The sequence below is a fragment of the Mobula birostris genome, chromosome 2, assembly GCF_030028105.1.
Source record: "Mobula birostris isolate sMobBir1 chromosome 2, sMobBir1.hap1, whole genome shotgun sequence".
Classification (NCBI taxonomy): Eukaryota; Metazoa; Chordata; class Chondrichthyes; order Myliobatiformes; family Myliobatidae; genus Mobula; species Mobula birostris.
In genome coordinates, this window is record NC_092371.1 from 202,397,907 (window position 1) to 202,417,633 (window position 19,727).

The following is a 19,727-nucleotide window of genomic DNA, read 5'->3' on the forward strand; positions in this document are numbered from 1 at the left end:
CATTACAGGCCCTTTGGCCCACAATGTTGTGCTGACTATGTAACCTACTCTAGAAACTGCCTAGAATTTCCCTAGTGCATAGGCCTCTATTTTTCTAAATTCCATGTACCCATCTAAGAGGCTCTTAAAATACGCTATTGCATCCAAAGATTTAGAAGGATATCCATCCAAGTAGGAATAACCATTAGGACAATGAACTCTCTCTTATTGTTCTGCTATGTCACCTCCTCAGTAGACACAGGGTGTTGAAATGCAGTAAGAGGCAAATTTGTTCTTGGTAGTTAATTAAAGCTTGTGACTGGTGCTTTTTGCACAATATTAAACAAGCTTTTCTCATGACAACCAAAGCAAAATGAAATTGATCAACTGAAAGATGACTGTCAGCTTTTCTAAAGTACACTCTTGATTGATGACACCCATATAACCTGGTGGGTGACTACAGTCTTGCTGTAAATATACCAACACTGTAACTAAAAATACTTGCCTTTTGTTTTGAAGCAAGAAGAAGGTGTCTTGTGTCTGCATTGTATGTGGAGCATAATTACACAAGAAAATTATTGATCAGGTTTTAATAGACTCGTATATTGACTTGACTTTATTTCTTACATCCTTTGCATAGATGAGGAGTAAAAATCTTTACGTTGCGTCTCTGTCTAAATGTGCAATTTATAGTAATTCGTAATAAATAGTATGAACAACAGGACAGTCAATATAGCATAGAAGTACAATTGTATCAACGTGAATTAATCATTCTGATGGCCTGGTGGAAGAAGCTGTCCCGGAGCCTGTTGGTCTTGGTTTTTATGCTGCGGTACCGTTTCTCGGATGGTAGCAGCTGGAACAGTTTGTGGTCGGGGTGATTTGGGTCCCTAATGATTCTTTTTATATACCTGTCTCTGTAAATGTCCTGAGTAGTGGGAAGTTCACATCTACAGGTGTGCTGGGCTGTCCACACCACTCTCTGCAAAGTCCTGTGATTGAGGGATGAACAGTTCCCAGACCAGGCAGTGATACAGCCAGTCAGGATGCTCTCAATATTGACCCTGTAGAAAGTCCTTAAGATTTGGGGACTTGCGCCAAACTTCCTCAACCATCTGAGGTGAAAGAGACACTGTTGTGCTTTTTTTTTTCACCACACAGCCGGTATGTACAGACCACGTGAGATCCTCGGAGATGTGTATGCCAAGGAACTTAAAGCTGTTTACCCTCTCAACCCCAGATCCATTGATGTCAATAGGGGTTAGTCTGTATCCATTCCTCCTGTATTCCACAACCAGCTCTTTTGTTTTTGCAACATTGAGGGAGTGGTTGTTTTCTTGACACCACTTTTGCCCGACCCCGGCCCCCTAGGCCTGAGTCGATGTAATAGTACTGTGTCAGGGTGATGACTTCTTTGCTTAGGCTGCCTCATTATTATTTGAGATGAGACCAATCAATGTAGTATTGTCAGCAACTTTAATTTGCAGATTGGAGCTGTGGATGGTGACACAGTCATGGCTATGTAGAGAATAAAGGAGGGGTTACCATTGAAGATGGAGGTGAGGAGAAATTTCTTCTGAGTGTTTTGAACCCTTGGAACTTTCTACATCAGGTAACTGCAAAGGTAGAGGAGAAGCCATTGATTGCATTCAAAGTAGGGATGGACAATTTTGTGAACTGTGGGAAAGTCAAGTGCTATGAAGAATGGACAGGAAAGTGGAGCTGTGGTCAAGATCATTTTATGATCTCATTGAGGAGCAGAGCAGGCTAACACTAGCACCATGAGCACCAGGCACAACTTGGCAAAGCAAGACTTCCCGACTTTAATTGTTGCAGGTCTATCCTTAAGCTTTCACCTACATAATAAACTCCCAAGTTTCTGAAGACCTATACATTTTCTTTGAATTTGTATTGTAATTGAAATAACACCCAGTCAAGTGGAATGTAAGAAGCAGCTACCTGTCAATTTTAAAATCACATGTGCATGAAAATCTAATGTGCTTTGCAGAAAAACATGACAGAATGAAGATTCAAACATGTAATAAATAGCACGCTGTGTTTGAGTAAACGCAGCCCGTCTATTACTGTCTCTTGTAACTGGATTTGATTTGTATACAGGTCTGCTTATATAATCAGATACAAAAGGATGTAATGAGATCGAAATTCATTTTCGTGAAACTCATTGACGTGAACAGTGTGATCACATCAGATTGAAACTGGATCTGAAACATGCTTTCACTCTCATGAGCTGAAGATTACTTTTGCTTTTCCTGGTGTTGACATTAATAAAATGGAAAAGGGGGGATACAGTCAAGCCAGCAAGCACAATCAGTATAGAAATATGTAATTAAGGAGGGTATTTAGAAAACACACACAAAATGCTGGAGGAACTCAGCAGGCCAGGCAGCATCTATGCAAAAATGTACAGTCGACATTTCAGGCCTAGACCCTTCAGGTTGGAAACAAAATTAATGAAAATCCACATCATTACAGTAAAACTGCTTCATATCAGTCTGAAATCAGATTTCGCAGCTCACGTTCATGGAACTGGCAAAACATAATCACTACATTCTGTAAACTGCATTTGTGCAGCAAATTGTACAATAGTTCTTAAACTGTGGTTCACTGACATCTGCCAGACAATAGGGGGTTTCCAAGGTGAATAATAAGTAAGTGAATTGTGGCTGTGTTCCTGCTTTATTCTTTGTAGAGATGCCACATTATGAATTCTCTAGACCCCTGAATTGTTAAACATGACACCAAGGATAGAGAAACTATTAATGATCAGGTCACTGAATTTCTGTAATTAATTCCACTTTTATTGAAAGTATTAGTAGACCGCTCTTTGCATGTGACACTTTAATATTACATTCATTATAATTTACATGAGGAATATGATTATTGACCATTTCTTAAGGTGTCCTTCAAACAAACATTTTTAAAAACTGTCGACCTAGTGACCTTTTAACTCTGACTAGTGGGCATTTAACTTTGGATTTTAATTACTTCCCTTCTGGACTTTTTTTACAATGGCTCTTTACATGAAAAGACAGTAAATTTAATACCTCAAGTTTGCCTTTTTTCTGCAGTTTTTGTCGCAGTTAGAAATTCAAACTTGTATCCTAGTTCCTTTCCTCTTAATTTGATTAATCTATCAGCCAACTCTAAATGTAACGCATTATTTAAGAATGTGTTGAACATACAATAAATCTCCTATCAATGATAAGACTCCATTGCACAGGCTAAACTATCCTTAGATTTATTTACAAATAAGTTTATGCTAGGACCAAACTGATAAAGATAACCATCACAGTACTTGCCTGCAGGAATTGTTATTAATACTAAGTGGACTAATGTTCTATTTTCTTAAAAGTGATCATTTTATATCTATGAAAAACTATCATTACAGAAATGGAGCCGTGCACCTAGGAGGTAATAATAGGCTTGGTTTGGGTCCTGCAGGCAGCAGTTTCAGTGTAATGACATGGACTTATGAAAAGGAAATGAAGTTTCTAACAAGCAGAATAAATGATAATGGCAAATTAGAAGATGATATTGCCTTTGGAAATGCTCCAAACAAGAAGTTATTATGAAGAAAATAATTAGAAATATATAAAAGCATTAATTGAGGACTGGTTAACAAAAGGAAACAGAAAATGAATAATGGTGTATTTTCAAATTAGGAGGGATGTAGTAAGTGTTCATGACCTTCTTCAATGATTTGGATGAAGGGATTAAATACTTCATCATTTCAATGTTAATTAATAGTACAAAGATATGTGGCAGAATGGTGTGTGTGTAAGGTGGATGCAGAGGATTTAAAGGGGATATAATCAAGCTTAAGTGTACTGGGTGAGGAAATGGCAGATTGAAGGTTGTGGAGAGAAACGAGGTTACCCACTTTTGTAGAAAGAAGTGTTTTTTTTGTCAATGGTAAGTTATTGAATAGTGTTGAGAGGGACCTGAGAGTGTTATGTATGAATGCCACAAGCCATTAAGAGGGCAACCAATATATTGGCCTTTATCGTAAGAGGCCTTTAATGCAAGAGGAATGGAGTAAGGACATCTTGCTGTAATTATATAGGACATGAATATTATGTGCAGACCTAGTGTCTTATTACTGTAAGGAAATACTTATGATAGAGTGAAAGTAGATTTATAGTATGGATTTATATGGTAATGTTTGTAATTCCTATGATGCTACGTTAGTGTGGAGAAGTTGAGCTGAAATGAAAGATCAGCTGTGACCATATTGAAAGGCAGTGCAGATGCAAGGAGCTGACTAGACTATTCCTGTTTCTGGATTCTTGTTATCATCTCTCAGCAATGATATTGTTGGCAGTTTCCTCCTTTGCAATCAAAGTTTTTTACCAATACAGGTGCTCTTCAATTTCCCCATTAGTTGGGCACCATCTTCTGCTGTATAAGTAGTGTTGACACTAGTTAACATAGACCTACTGAAAGGAGGTTGAAATGGATGAAGTAACTGAGGATAAGGTCCATATTAAGAGGAAGAGTCATCAGGTCGGGCAGCTTCCAATGACAGTACAATTCTGCATTCAGAATTCACTTCACTTGGCAACTTGTATTCCACATGCTCCAAGAATTTTTTTTCTAAACAAATCCTTGACAGCCACGCTCTTTTTCCAGTGGTAGAATGGATGGCTTGCTGATCACTTCGGGGAATAGCTAAGAATCAACTCTCATGGTGTAAAACTGGAGTTATTTCAAGACATGACCAGATAAGGTTATTGTATCTTTATCTAAAGGACCATAATGAACTGTCTGAGTTTTATTAAAATAGCCTGATTAATGGTCACTCTGACACCAGTTTGTTTATTTAGTTACTTCTAATTGAATTCAAAATCTCCCTGGTTTGAACTCTGTCTAGATCATTATCCAAGTCTTTATATTTCTAGTACACTAGTGCTGTATAATTGAATTCTGTAATTGCTCATGGTTGCTTACACAAGTTAACTCCCCTTGGAATAATGACGTAAAGAAACTTCTCTCCAATTTTCTAAAAGCCCAAGTGATTTGTCTGCAATTATGCTGCGTTAAAATATAATTACTCAACCTGAAAACTGATTATTTTCATGCACCTTTTATTTGTAGTCTCATATATTAAGCATTCAATCTTAATCAATGTGAACCATCACAATTTCATTAAAAGAGCACTTTGGTATATATTGCAACTGAATTTTCCCTCAATGTACTGAGGGCATATTTCTGAACAAGTTTGCTAAATTACTTATTTCAGAATTGTGATCAGATTCACTTGTCTTGTCATGCCTTGTTATGTCCTATAAGTTGTGAGTTGGCATGTAACTGATTTTAATTTTAATACGTAGGACATGATTTACAAATACATAGGTGTTTGGAGTGTTAGGTAGCTGACACATGCTTTAAATTAATGAGTTGGAGTAAGTGAAGGTTGTAGTGGGCCTTCTGCCTGCTCTGGATCTTTTCATCTCTAAATTCCAATGGGACATGAACCCTTTTGTCATCACTACTCCTCTCACCTACTCTCACTTTCTGAATATACTGCTCTCCTCTCTCTGTTCAGCTATCCCAGCCTCACCATCAACCTCACAGATAAGGCCAGCAGTGCCATTGGAGTCTGCTGGATGCCAAATGTTTGCTTTCCGGTTTAAGATACCGAAGTTGCAGGACAGCTTACTTATAGATCAAAAGGCAGAATATTTCAATAAAAACTTGCTTACAACTTCTTTTCTGAAGCAAATTGTGGTGAAACAATACCACAGACAGTGAAGAAGCAGGCAGAGATGAAGCTGGTTTGGGGGAATGAGCCGTGCTGGGGCAATGTGAGGCTCAACGTGTTTGAGCCGTGTTCGCAGACAGAATGGGTGGTTTTTGCTGCCAGAGATGGAGTGAGTGCTTTGGACATGGAGTGAATGCAGACGAGTTTTGAGGCTAATCCACCTAACCTGGGTGTAAGGTTGGATCAATCCCAGCACTGAGATGATTCGCTGAGATCAAGGACAGCTTAGGGCTGTGCGGCCCAAGTGTGTCACTGGGCCAGGAGCTAGGCATTACCCAGTGCTTGGATAATTTAAACATCAGCCCAGATAGATTGGGAGCCCAAGTGTCCAGCTGATCTCGCTCACTCTCCTGCGAATGTTGGGCTGATTTTGCACGATCTCTCTGCAGTGCAGAGGCTGTGAATTGATCGGACTGCAGTGTGTTCTTACACTGCTGGTGTGATGAACAGGGGACCGAGGCTTGGGCCTACTCTGGCTGCTCTGGGAGCAGGTCTGGAGACTCACTCTGGTTCAGAAGGTATTGGCTTGCTTCTATTGTTTGCAGGATTTGTGCTTTTTTTTTTCTTCCTCTCCCTTTTCCACCCCCCCCCCCCCCGCTCTGCCTCTCTCCACAGTGATTATCGGTCTTTTTTTTAAATTAGCTTATTCGAATTTCTTGTTTTGTGGCTGCCTGTAAGCAGACAAATTTCACAGTGTATAACTTGTGCATTCTTTGATAACAAATGTGCTTTGAACCTTTGAATCACAGATACTTCATTTTGTCCTGACCAGGACCCCACTGAGAAACGTCAAGCAATAGTCTTTCATACAAATACTGTACTGACTTTTTCACCCATAGAGGTCTCCTCTCTGCAGCCTCCAAGATAATTTTCCTCAACCGCACACTACCCAAAATTGACAAACCAAACTGCCCCAGTTGGCCCATTGTTTCTGCCTGCTCCTGCTCAAGTGAACTCGTATCCTAATATTTCACCTCCATCTAGTCCTTGGTTCAGACTCTGTCCACTCCCACGCTCTCCATCACTTCAAAACCTTTCAGTTCCCTGGCCCCAACCTCCATTATTACCACGGCCGTCCAGTCCCTCTATGGCAGAGCTTGTGCTCACTCTCAATAACATCTTTTTCAGTTCATTCCACCATCTCCAGAGTAACAGTGTAACCTTGGGCACTTTCATGAATCCTGTTATACCTGGCTATGTCAGGTTTCATACTTACACTGGCAACATTCCCCAACTCTTTCTTGGTACATTATCAGAATCAGGTTTATTATCACCAGCATGTGATGTGAAATCTGTTAACTTAGCAGCTGCAGTTCAGTGCAATACATAATACAGAAGAGAAAAAAAAAGGAAAATAAAAATTATAATAAATAAATTACAATATACATATATTGAATAGATTTAAAAACATGCAAAAAACAGAAATACTGTATATTGAAAAAGTGAGGTAGTGTCCAAGGGTTCAATGTCCATTTAGGAACCGGATGGTGGAGGGGAAGAAGCTGTTCCTGAATCGCTGAGTGTGTGTCTTCAGGTTTCTGTACCTCCTACCTGATGGTAACAGTGAGAAAAGGGCATGCCCTGGGTGCTGGAGGTCCTTAATAATGGACGCTGCCTTTCAGAGCCACTGCTCCCTGAAGGGAGGGGGGGATAACAAATTGTTGGAATGGTGGAGGGGTGATCCCTTGAGGTCTAACAGCCAAGATGGAGCTGCTAGATTTACAACCCTCTGCAGCTTCTTTCGGTCCTGTGCAGTAGCCCTCCCCTCATACCAGACAGTGATGCAGCCTGTCAGAATGCTCTCCATGGTACAACTGTAGGTGTTTTTGAGTGTACTTGTTGACATGTCCAATCTCTTCAAACTCCTAATGAAGTATAACTGCTGTCTTGCCTTCTTTACAACTACATCGATATGTCGGGACCAGGTTAGATCCTCAGAGAACTTGACACTCAGGAACTTGAAACTGCTCACTCTCTCCACTTCTCATCCCTCTATGAGGATTGGTATGTGTTCCTTCATCTTACCCTTCCTGAAGTACACAATTAGCTCTTTTGTCTTACTGATGTTGAGTGCCAGGTTGTTGCTGCGGCACCACTCCACTAGTTGGCATATCTCACTCCTGTACGCCCTCTCGTCACCACCTGAGATTCTACCAACGATAGTTGTATCGTCAGCAAATTTAAGTTGGCATTTGAGCAATGCCTAGCCACACAGTCATGTGTATATAGAGAGTAGAGCAGTGGGCTAAGCACACACCCCTGAGGTGCACCAGTGTTGATTGTCAGAGAAGAGGAGATGTTATCACCAATCCGCAGATTGTGGTCTTCCGGTTAGGTAGTCAAGGATCCAATTGCAGAGGGAGGTACAGAGGCCCAGATTCTGCAACTTCTCAATCAGGATTGTGGGAATGATGATATTAAATGCTGAGCTATAGTCGATGAACAGCATCCTGACATAAGTGTTTGTGTTGTCCAGGTGGTCTAAAGCCATGTGCAGAGCAACTTGGCTCTCCCTAACAATTCCCCTCACTTATCCCTGTAGTCGTGCTAAGTGTTACACCTACACCTCCTCTCTCCCTACCATTCAGGGTGCTAAACAGTCCTTCCGGGTGAGGGAGACCATCATATGTGAATCCATGAGAGCCATTAATGTGGCCTCCTTTACATTGGTAAGACCGGATGCAGATTAAGGGATTGCTTCACCTTCGTTCTGTTCGCCATATCAGTCAAAATCTCATGGTCATCGGCATCATAATCATGACGGTAATTGTTCTTCAAAATTTTTTCCACAAAGGGATTTGGATTTGCCTTTGCCTTCTGCTAGATAGTGTCTTTTACAAGATGGGTGACCCCAGCCATTGTCAATACTGTTCAGAGATTATCTGCCTGCATCAGTGGTCACATAACCAGGACTTGTGATATATAGCAGCTGCTTATATGACCATCCTCCATCTGCTCCTGTGGTTTCATGTGACCCTGATCAGGAGGCTAAGCGGGTGCTGCAGCTTGCCCAAAGGTGACCTGCTGGCTAGTGGAGGGAATGAGTGCCTTGCATCTCCTTTGATAGAAACTTATCTCTATCCTGCCTCCCACACCTGGTGGCCTCCATTTCAATTCTAATTCCCATTCCTACACCAACATGCCTGTCCATGGCCTCCTCTACTACCAAGTTAAGGCCAGACACAGATCAGAAAACCTCACTCTGGTAGTATCCAACCTCACAGCAACAGACTTCAATCTCTCTAACTTCCAGCAACCATTCCCCTCTGACCCCTTTTACCCCTTATCCCAAGTGCCTCGTCACTCTGTCTCTTTCCCCTCTCAGTTTGCTCATTACCTGCACATTCCTCCCATTGGTTCCCCTCCTCAGCTTCTTCCCTTTGTTCTATGGTCCACTGTCCTCTCCTATCAGATTGCAACTTTTCACCCTTTGTCACTTCCACCTATTGCCTGTCAGCTTCTTACATCATTCCAAGATTGGGAACACACCGCCGTGCAGAACTGCAGTCTTTGAATGCCGCTGTAGATCAAAGATCCCAACGGGACCCCAGCCACTCTGAATAGGAAAATAGAGACATTAAAATAGGAAGAATTTAACTGTTTCCCTGATGAGCTGGGAGAAGTTGGCCTCTGGTGGCATGTTTAGCTCTGTCCACAACTAAGCAAATAATAGTATCGGACCTTGTTTGTATGTACAGATGTCTACAAGTTGGTCATCCGTAACCAGGGATTGACTGTTAGTGGATGCTAAGATACAGTTAATAAAAACTTGTTACTTCAGCATGGATATACAATAGCTTCTACTACTTTGATCAAAAACGATTTTAAAACATATTGGTCAGCACGCTAAAAGTTGGAAGAAGTCCACAGGTCAGGATGGAAATGAGCAGTTGATGTTTCAGTTCAAGATCTTTTGTCGTACTGAAAATAAAGAGGGGAGGAGCCAGTAAAACAGGTGGGGAGGAAGAATTGGTGCAGGAGCTGGAACTATTAAACAGTTGATCTATAGACTACATCTGAAGTTCAATAATCCGATGTACTCGTGTAGATACAATATCAGAAAAAAACAGAACTGACTTCTATTTCTCTCTCTCTCTGTACTTGTAGTAATTGTTCTTTCTTGTGAGTCTTGTGCTTTTAATGCCAATCATGATTGAAGTACCAAGTGGTGGTTGTGTATTTTCCAACATGATGGACAAAATTGACTTGTGGTTGGCTATGGAAATAGATCCATTTTTTACCCAAGGATGACCCGTATACAGTCCTGATATATCATGAATATAAAGTCAAAGAGTTCAGCTAAGATAGTGAAACAACTTCATAAAACATTTTTTGCTGAGCTCTAAGCTCATTCACTTTTCAAGCACTGCAGCTCAGATTTTGCAGCTAGCCTGAAGGAGAGGACTCATCTGTCCATCAAGTGGGTTTGCTGAATTTGTAGTGATGAAGAGCTGAGGCAGTAGCTGAAAGATATAATCACTTCTTTGCCCCATTTGTCAGCATTCACAGGCCTGATGATGCAGAGAGCTTCAGTGGCTGAGAATAGAGAATGAAGTGTTAACTTGAATGCTCCAGAGATTCCAAACTGTCATCTGTCATAAAAATCACAATCATTAAGCCGCAAGTAGCTCAAGGAGTATCAATCTGTAGTTTCTGTGTTGATTCATAAAGCAATCCGCAGGGAAGATGAGCTTTAACACTTGTAGATTTGTTTAGCAATAGAATGTTGCATAGTGCACTCACATGCTGAGCAGTGGAAGACAAAAGTATAGTTCAAATGTGATACCCAGCTGGGAAGTTCTTCATCAGTTCTTCATTGTGGAAGGCTTCTGGCCATCAAAGGACAAAAGCCTTCCACAATGAAGGAAAAAAAATCTGCAGTAAAAGCAAACTGTCTGCTTGCACACACTTTGCCTCTTTAAGACTAATATTAGGAGGCCTATGGGTATAGGAGCCGGCTGGTGGCTTCGGAATGAAGCCTGCCGAGTTCAATTCCAGCTGGCTCCCTTGCATGCATTCCATCCATGCTGGGTTGAGCATCGAGCTAGCAACTCGGCCTCGTAAAAATGAGAAAGCCTGCTAAAAAAACTGCCGTCCCGATGATTCCACTTGGAGTTAAGGGCTTTCTTCTTCTTCTAGGAGCATAGGCAAGCTCTACACCCTTGGAAAAGCTGCATGGTATATGACAAGTTAGCAAATTAAAACATCTGCTCATTTAACCAATTTGTGTGCAGTTTTGGTCCCCTAATCTGAGGAAAGACATCCTTGCCATAGAGGGAGTGCAAAGAAGGTTCACCAGATTGATTCCTGGGATGGCAGGACTTTCATATGATGAAAAACTGGGTTGACTAGGCTTGTACTCGTTGGAATTTAGAAGATTGAGGGGGGATCTTATTGAAACATTTAAAATCCTAAAGGGATTGGACAGGCTAGATGCAGGAAGATTGTTCCCGATGTTGGGGAAGTCCAGAACGAGGGGTCACAGTTTGAGGATAAAGGGGAAGCCTTTTAGGACCGAGATTAGGAAAAACTTCTTCACACAGAGAGTGGTGAATCTGTGGACTTCCCTGCCACAGGAAACAGTTGAGGCCAGTTCATTGGCTATATTTAAGAGGGAGTTAGATATGGCCCTTGTGGCTAAAGGGATTAGGGGTATGGGGGGAAGGCTGGTGCAGGGTTCTGAGTTGGATGATCAGCCATGATCATACTGAATGGCGGTGCAGGCTCGAAGGGCAGAAAGGCCTACTCCTGCACCTATTTTCTATGTTTCTAAAAGCAGTTATTCACAGTGGGGATGCTCATACAGTTTAGTTGTAGATGGAAAAATGTTTCGTGCTATACAGCTTGCTCACTTTCACATCATAGAACTAAAACAATTACATTTGTCCGTCATTACGATTTATCAGATTTTACAGCAGACTTCTTTTAATATCATGAAGCACAATATGTTAAAATTCAGATATTTAGGGAAATGACGATCAGCCCTGTATGGTAACAGGCTTCTGTCACAGTAGTTAATTTCAAATTGTGAACTATAAGGTGCAACTCTAAAACGTTGTGTACTTGTGGTCTGAGGGTCACATTTAAATAGAATATAGATGGAACACCACTGAAGGCATTAAGCATTCTGACACTAATGTTCTCTTGAGGTACATTTCTACACATTAAAATCATGCTCTTGCCAGAGTGTTTATTAATGCTTAGTTTCTTCAAAAGGTAAATTGGCTCATTTGTCAAATTTACAGAATAGACAAAGCAACACACACAAAATACCGGAGGAACTCAGCAGGTCAGACAGCATCTATTGGAAATGAATAAATCGTCAGAACTGGAAAGAAAGTGGGAAGATGCCAGAATAAAAAGTGACGGGAGGGGAAGGAGGATAGCTAGAGGGTGATAGGTGAAGCCAGGTGGGTAGGAAAAATGGAGAAGATGGAGTCTGATATGAGAGGAGAGGACCCGGGGTAGACGAGGGGCAACTGAGAAGCAGTAAGAGACCAGCGTGGGGAATAGAAGAAGAGGGTAGGAAAAGGGAATTTTTTTTTTTTACAGGAAGGAGAAATCGATATTCATGCCAGCAGGTTGCAGCCTACCCAGATATATAAGGTGTTGCTGCTCCTCCCTGAGAGTGGCCTCACCATGGCACAAGAGGAGCCCATGGACCAATATGTCGATATGATCAATATATGGGAATCAGAATTAAAATGTTTGGCCACCTGAAGTTCCATTTTTGGCAGATGGAGAAACGCTGTTCCATTAAATGGTCCCCCAAGTTACAACAGGTCTCACCAATGCAGAGAAGGCTGCATTGGGAGCACCAGACACAATAGACGACCCCAGCAGATTCGCAGGTGAAGTGTTGCCTCACCTGGAAGGACAGTTTGGTGTACTGAATGGAGATGAAGGAGAAGGTGAATGAGCAGGTGTAGCACTTTGGTCCCTTGCAGGGATAATTGCCAGAAGGGAGATTAATAGGGAGGGACGAATGGATAAGGGAATCATGGAGGCAGCAATACTTGCAGAAAATGGAGGGGTTGGGGGGGAAGGTAAAGCTATGTTGGGTGGTAAGATCCCTTTGGAGATGGCAGTTGTGTTAGATACTGAGGCTCATACAGTGGTAGGTCAGGAATAAAGGAACTATCACTGTGAAGGCAGTGGGAAGATGGGGTGAGTGTGGATCGGAGCAAGAGGCCGAGAAAGGAGGAGTAGGAATCACGGAGAGAAGACATTTTTTTTTTTTTACACTGCTCTGGGAAAAGAGGCTAGACTACACAGGAGTGTGACGTAGAGTGCCAAAGGTTTAAAAAAAGACCACCATATACAGCAGGCAGTGTTGAGAGCAGGCAGCAGAGTGAGAGGGAGCAGAGTGGGATGGCTTTGGCCCAACAGGCTTCAGCGTGAACAGGCAGAGGCGAGGGTAGGTTCTAGTAAGTTTTGTTCTGTTTGTTCAGAGTAGAGAGAATGCCAGGTACAATGTTGGAATGCTCCTCTTGCAGGATGTGGGAAATCAGGGAGACCTCCAGTGTCCCTGACAATGACACCTGCAAGAAGAGCATCAAGCTGCAGCTCCTAACAAACCGCGTTAGGGAACTGGAGCAGGAGCTGGATGACCTCTGGATCATCCAGGAGAATGAGCTGTTTATAGATAGTAGCTTCAGGGAAGTAGTTACGCCAAAGGATCAGAGCACAGGTAATTGGGTTACTGTCAGGCGAGGGAAGAGGAAAGGGCAGGCAGAGCAGGGTTCCCCTGTGGCCATTCCTCTCAACAAGTATAGGGATTTGGATACTATTGGGGGGGGATGACTTACCTGGGACAAGCTGCGGCAGCTGGATCTCTGGCACTGAGTCTGGATCTGCAGTGCAGAAGGGAGAGTGGAAGAAGAGGAGAGCGATAGTGTTAGGGGACTCAATAGAGGTACAGAAAGGAGGTTCTGTGGTCATGACAGAGACTCCTGGATGGCTTGTTGCCTCCCGGGTACCAGGGTTAGGGATGTGTCTGATCGCATGCACAGCATTCTGAAGTGAGAGGGTGATCAGCCAGATCTCATGATATACATCGGTACCAATGACGTAGGAAGAAAAAGTGAAGAGGTCCTGAAGAGTGAGTATAGAGGGCTTGGTAGGAAGTTAAAAAGCAGGACCTCGAGGGTGGTAATCCCAGGATTGCTACCTGTACCATGTGCCAGTGAGGGTAAGAATGGGATGCTCTGGCAAATGAACATGTGACTGGGGAACTGGTGTAGGGGGCAGGGTTTCAGATTTCAGGATCATTGGGACTTCTTCTGGGGCAGGTAGGACCTGTCCAAGAGAGACTGGTTACATCTGAACTACAAGGGGACCAATATTCTTGCAAGGAGGTTTGTTAGTGCTATTGGGGAGGCTTTAAAATGGATTTGCAGGGGGATGGGAACCAGAGTACCAGAGCAGATAGTGGAGCGGGGTTGAAAATAAATGACGTTAAGAGTTTATGCAAAGTCAAAAGTAGAAGGGCTGTGTGTGATGGTAATGATCTTCTGAGGTGTGTTTATTTCAGTGCAAGGAGTATTGCGGGGAAAGCTGACAAGCTGAGGGCATGGATTGACACGTGGAATTACGACACTATCGCCATTAGTGAAACTTGGCTGCAGGAGGGGCACGGCTGGTAGCTTAATGTTCCAGGGTTCTGATGTTTCAGACGCGATAGAGGCAGAGGAATGAAGGTTGGGGGCGGGTGGCATTGCTAGTCAGGGAAAATGTTACAGCAGTGCTCAGGCAGGACAGATTAGAGGGCTTGTCTACTGAGGCCATATGGGTGGAGCTGAGAAACAGGAAAGGTATGACCACATTAATGGGGTTGTATGATAGACCATCCAATAGTCTGCGAGAATTGGAGGAGCAAGAGAGATAGCACACAACTGCAGGAAACAAAATTGTGATAGTAGGGGATTTTAATTTTCCACATATTGATTGGGATTCCCATACTGTTAAAGGTCTAGACGGGTTAGAGTTTATAAAATGTGTTCAGGAAAGTTTACTAAATCAATATATAGGGGTACCAACTAGAGAGGATGCAATATTAGATCTCCTATTAGAAAGCGAGTTAGGACAGGTAATGGAAGTGTGATTAGGGGAACACTTTGGTTCCAGTGATCATAACACCTTTAGTTTCAACTTGATCATGGATAAAGATAGATCTGGTCCTCGGGTTGAGGTTCTAAACTGGAAAAAGGCCAAATTTGAAGAAATGAGAAAGGATCTTAAAAGCGTGGATTTGACAGGTTGTTCTCTGGCAAGGATGTGATTGGTAAGTGGGAGACCTTTAAAGGAGAAATTTTGAGAGTGCAGAGTTTGTATGTTCCTGTCAGGATTAAAGGCAAAACATCTGCAGAATTCCTGTTGTTTGTGAATAAGGAACCTCGGTTCTCAAGGGATATTGGAACTCTGATAAAGAAGAAGAGAGAGTTGTATGACATATATAGGAAACAGGGAGCAAATAAGGTGCTTGAGGAGAATAAATAGTGCAAAAGTACTTAAGAAAGAAATCAGGAGTGCTAAAAGAAGACATGAGGTTGCTCTGGCAGTCAAGGTGAAGGATAATCCGAAGAGCTTCTACAGGTATATTAAGAGCAAAAGGATAGTAAGGGATAAAATTGGTCCTCTTGAAGATCAGAGTGGTCGGCTATGTATGGAACCAAAAGAAATGGGGGAGATCTTAAATGGTTTTCTTTGCGTCTGTACTTACTAAGGAAACGGGCATGGAGTCAATGGTAATAAGGCAAACAAGTAGTGAGGTAATGGAAACTACACAGATTTGCCTATCTTTAGGCAAATCAGAGTAGATAAATCACCAGGACCTGACAGAGTATTCCTTCGGACCTTGAAGAGACTAGTGTTGAAATTGCAGGGGCCTTGGCAGATATATTTAAAATGTTGGTATCTACAGGTGAGGTGCTGGAGGATTGGAGGATAGCTCATGTTGTTCCGTTATTTAAAAAAGGCTCGAAAAGTAATCCGGGAAATTTTAGGCCAGTAAGTTTGATGTCGGTAGTAGGTAAGTTATTGGAAGGAGTACTGATAGATAGGATCTACAAGTATTTGGATAGACAGGGACTTATTAAGGAGAGTCAACATGGCTTTGTGCATGGTAGGTCATGTATAACCAATCTATTAGAGTTTTTTGAGGAGGTTACCAGGAAAGTAGATGGAGGGAAGGTAGTGAATCTTGTCTACATGGACTTCAGTAAGGCCTTTGACAAGGTCCCGCATGGGAGGTTAGTTAGGAAGATTCAGGCGCTAGGTATACATGGAAAACTAGTAAACTGGATTAGACATTGGCTCAGTGGAAGAAGCCAGAGAGTGGTGGTAGAGAATTGCTTCTCTTAGTGGATGCCTGTGACTAGTGGTGTGCCACAGGGATCAGTGCTGGGTCCATTGATATTTGTCATCTATATCAATGATCTGGATGATAATGTGGTAAATTGGATCAGCAGATTTGCTGATGATACAAAGATTGGAGGTGTAGTGGACAGTGAGGAAGGTTTTCAAAACTTGCAGAGGGATTTGGACCAGCTGGAAAAATGGGCTGAAAAATGGCAGATGGAGTTTAATACAGACAAGTGTGAGGTATTGCACTTTGGAAGGACAGACCAAGGAAGAACATACAAGGTAAATGGTAGGGCACTGAGGAGTGCAGTAGAACAGAGGGATCTGGGCATACAGATACAAGATTCCCCAAAAGTGGTGTCACAGGTAGCTAGGGTCGTAAAGAGAGCTTTTGGTACACTCTACTTTATAAATCAAAGTATTGAGTATAGGAGTTAGAATGTTATGATGAGGTTGTATAATGCAATGATGAGGTTGTATAAGGCATTGGTGAGGCCGAATCTAGAGTATCGTGTTCAGTTTTGGTCACCAAATTACAGGAAGGATATTAATAAGGTTGAAAGAGTGCAGTGAAGATTTACAAGGATGTTGCTGGGACTTGAGAAACTCAGTTACAGAGAAAGGTTGAATAGGTTAGGACTTTATTCCCTGGAGCGTAGAAGAATGAGGGGAGATATGATAGAGGTATATAAAATCATGATGGGTATAGATAGTGAATGCAAGGAAGCTTTTTCCACTACGGCAAGGGGAGAAAAAACCCAGAGGACATGGGTTAAGGGTGAAGGGGGAAAAGTTTAAAGGGAACATTGGGGGAGGGCTTCTTCACACAGAGAGTGATGGGAGTGTGGAATGAGCTGCCAGATGAAGTGGTAAAGGTGGGCTCACTTTTAACATTTAAGAAAAACTTGGACAGGTACATGGATGAGGGGTGTATGGAGGGATATGGTCCAGGTGCAGGACAGTGGGACTACACAGAAAAATGGTTTGGCACAGCCAAGAAGGGCCAAAAGGCCTGTTTCTGTGTGTAATTTGCTATGGTTTCCCAACCCAGAGTATGCAGTGGAGTGCATCACCCAACACCCTCACAGCCCATGCTGGGGAACCACAGCCAAGGGAAGACAGGCACCACCAATGCCACTGGAGAAAGAGGAGGTCCCAGTAATTAATGCCATTAGGTCCAACCTGAAGCTCCCCAGATACCAGCTGGCTGGTGCAACGGGTGGAATCCCATCGAGACAGCAGTGCATCTTGCCCTGGTGCTGGAGGGGGACGCCCTGTGGGCTCTCTTCAACCTAACACAGCATGACCACAGGGCCCTTGTAGCAGCACTGGAGCGGCGTTTCAAGCAGAGGCCATTGGAGCAAGTAATGAGGGATGAACTGGGCAGCAGGCTGGGGCTGTGTCACATTTGGCCCGTGTAATGCCCCGGCCACATTCGAGAGACTGATAGAGAGGGTGCTGACTTGCGTTTGGCGGAGTCGATGTGTTGTGTATTTGGACGACTTCCTGGTGCATGCCACCTTTCTTGATGTCGCTCCGCAGAACCTGGAAGAGGCCTTTGTCGCTATCCGCCAGGCAGACCTGCACCCCAACCCCACAAAATGCTGCCTGCTGTGCCGCTAGACGAAGCTCCTGGGATATGTGAGTGCGGAAGAAGTAGCGATGGACCCCAGGCGGTCAGCAAATGAACACCCCGCGATGTGACTGAGCTGCGCCATTTCTTGGGGCTGGTATCACACAATTGAGGACTTTTCCACCATCGCCACTTCCTGGCACCAGCTCAGCGAGGAAGCGAGGCCCTTCGCCTGGACTGACACCTGTGCTGCAGCTGTCAACCAACTCCGAGCTGCGCTCACCCAGGCCCTGGTGCTGGCATGCCTTTCATTGTTGACACAGATGCCAGCAACGGGGGGCTCGGTGCAGTGCTATCACAGGAGGGGAACCAAGGAGAATGTTTTGTGGCGTACTTCAGCCATGCCCTGAGCCACCCTGAATGGAACTATTGTGTCACCCACCAGGAGCTCTTGGCCATGGTCCATTGCTTCTGCACTTCCACTCCTACCTCTTCGGCTGATGGTTCCTGCTTCGCACGGACCGTGTGTCACAAACCTGACTGTTCAGCTTCTGTGGTCTTCAGGGGCAGTTGGCATGGTGGTTGGAGGCTCCCAAGGACTATCATTTTGAGGTACAGCACCATGCTGGAAGGCACCTCGGCAATGCTAACACCCTCACTCACCGTCCAAGATGCCCCTGGGTCTCGCTATTGCCGCTGCCTCGAGGAGCAGAGCTGGAGCCAGCACCATGGTGCTGTGGTCAGTGCAGAGGCAGCTGGGGGCCAGATATTTCAGGGTTGCAAAGACGTTGGGTAAGCTGTACCAACACTTCTGCTGGCCTGGGTGCTGGCAGGATGTGGAGCTGTTCGTGCTCTGCTGTGACGCTTGCATGTCCCAGAAGGGACTGGTTAGCCTCTCTAAGGTACCAGTGCAGCAGTACCTGCTGGTGGGCCCCAATGGAGTATGTAGCGGTGGACATCCTGGGCCCATTCCCCCCACATCAATGCCGGGAACCGCTACATTCTTGTGACCATGCATTATTTCATAAAGTGGCCGGAGGTGTACATGGTGCCAGACCAGATCCCTACCACCACCACTGAGAGACTTGCAGAGGAGTTCTTCTGCCTTTTGGCACCCCTGAGGAACTCCACACTGACCAGGAGCACAACTTTGAGGTGCACGTGTTTGATGAGATCTGCATCCTCTTTGACTTCCTACCATCACGCAGGAGACTACGATGCACAAAAACGGTTAGAATGAGAAACAATTTCTTCCCTCAGGCTGTTAGGCTTCTGCACTCCCTGCTGAAATGTATTGAAAATATCACTGATTAACCTGTTCTGTACCTTACAATATTTAATATTAATGCATTTTACTTTGTTATTTATGTGAGATTCAGCTGTAGATTTTATCTGTACCTTTCATAGGTTACCGTGTGTTATGTGTACTACTCTGCTTTACAGTCTGGTTCAGAGAAACATTGTCTTGTTTCTATATACATTATATAGTTATGAACATTATATAAATATATATAGTTAAATGACAATAAACTTGTCTTGACTTGAATGGAAGTGAGGTGTGTAATAATCACCTCGCTATCTGTCTGTGACAGGGTTATTTTTCACCGAGCTATTGCATTCTCTCTGTTCCTATGCTTGTTGCAATAAAAACAGCAGTTGAGATAAATGAACTTTTCTTGTCTGTCGTTTATAGACTGAATACCAGCCACAATATAATATATCCAAGGTACTCCATATCCAAAATTCGGAACGTGCATACAGAACATGTTAGTCGTAAGCCATGCATAAGACAGTTCCATCCATACTTTTTATACATCATTATTCTTCGGCTAACATTACTAAAAGAAGAATACGTGGTCATTATGTGACTGTCGGAAGGAATCTTTAGTGTACCACACACAAAACCCTGAGGAAATCTGCAAGTCTCGCAGCATCTCTGTAGGGAACAAACAGTCGATGTTTCAGACTGAAGGAGGTATATCACTTGTTGTGACTGAAACTGAGCCACACAGAAGCTGTAACTGGGAAGTA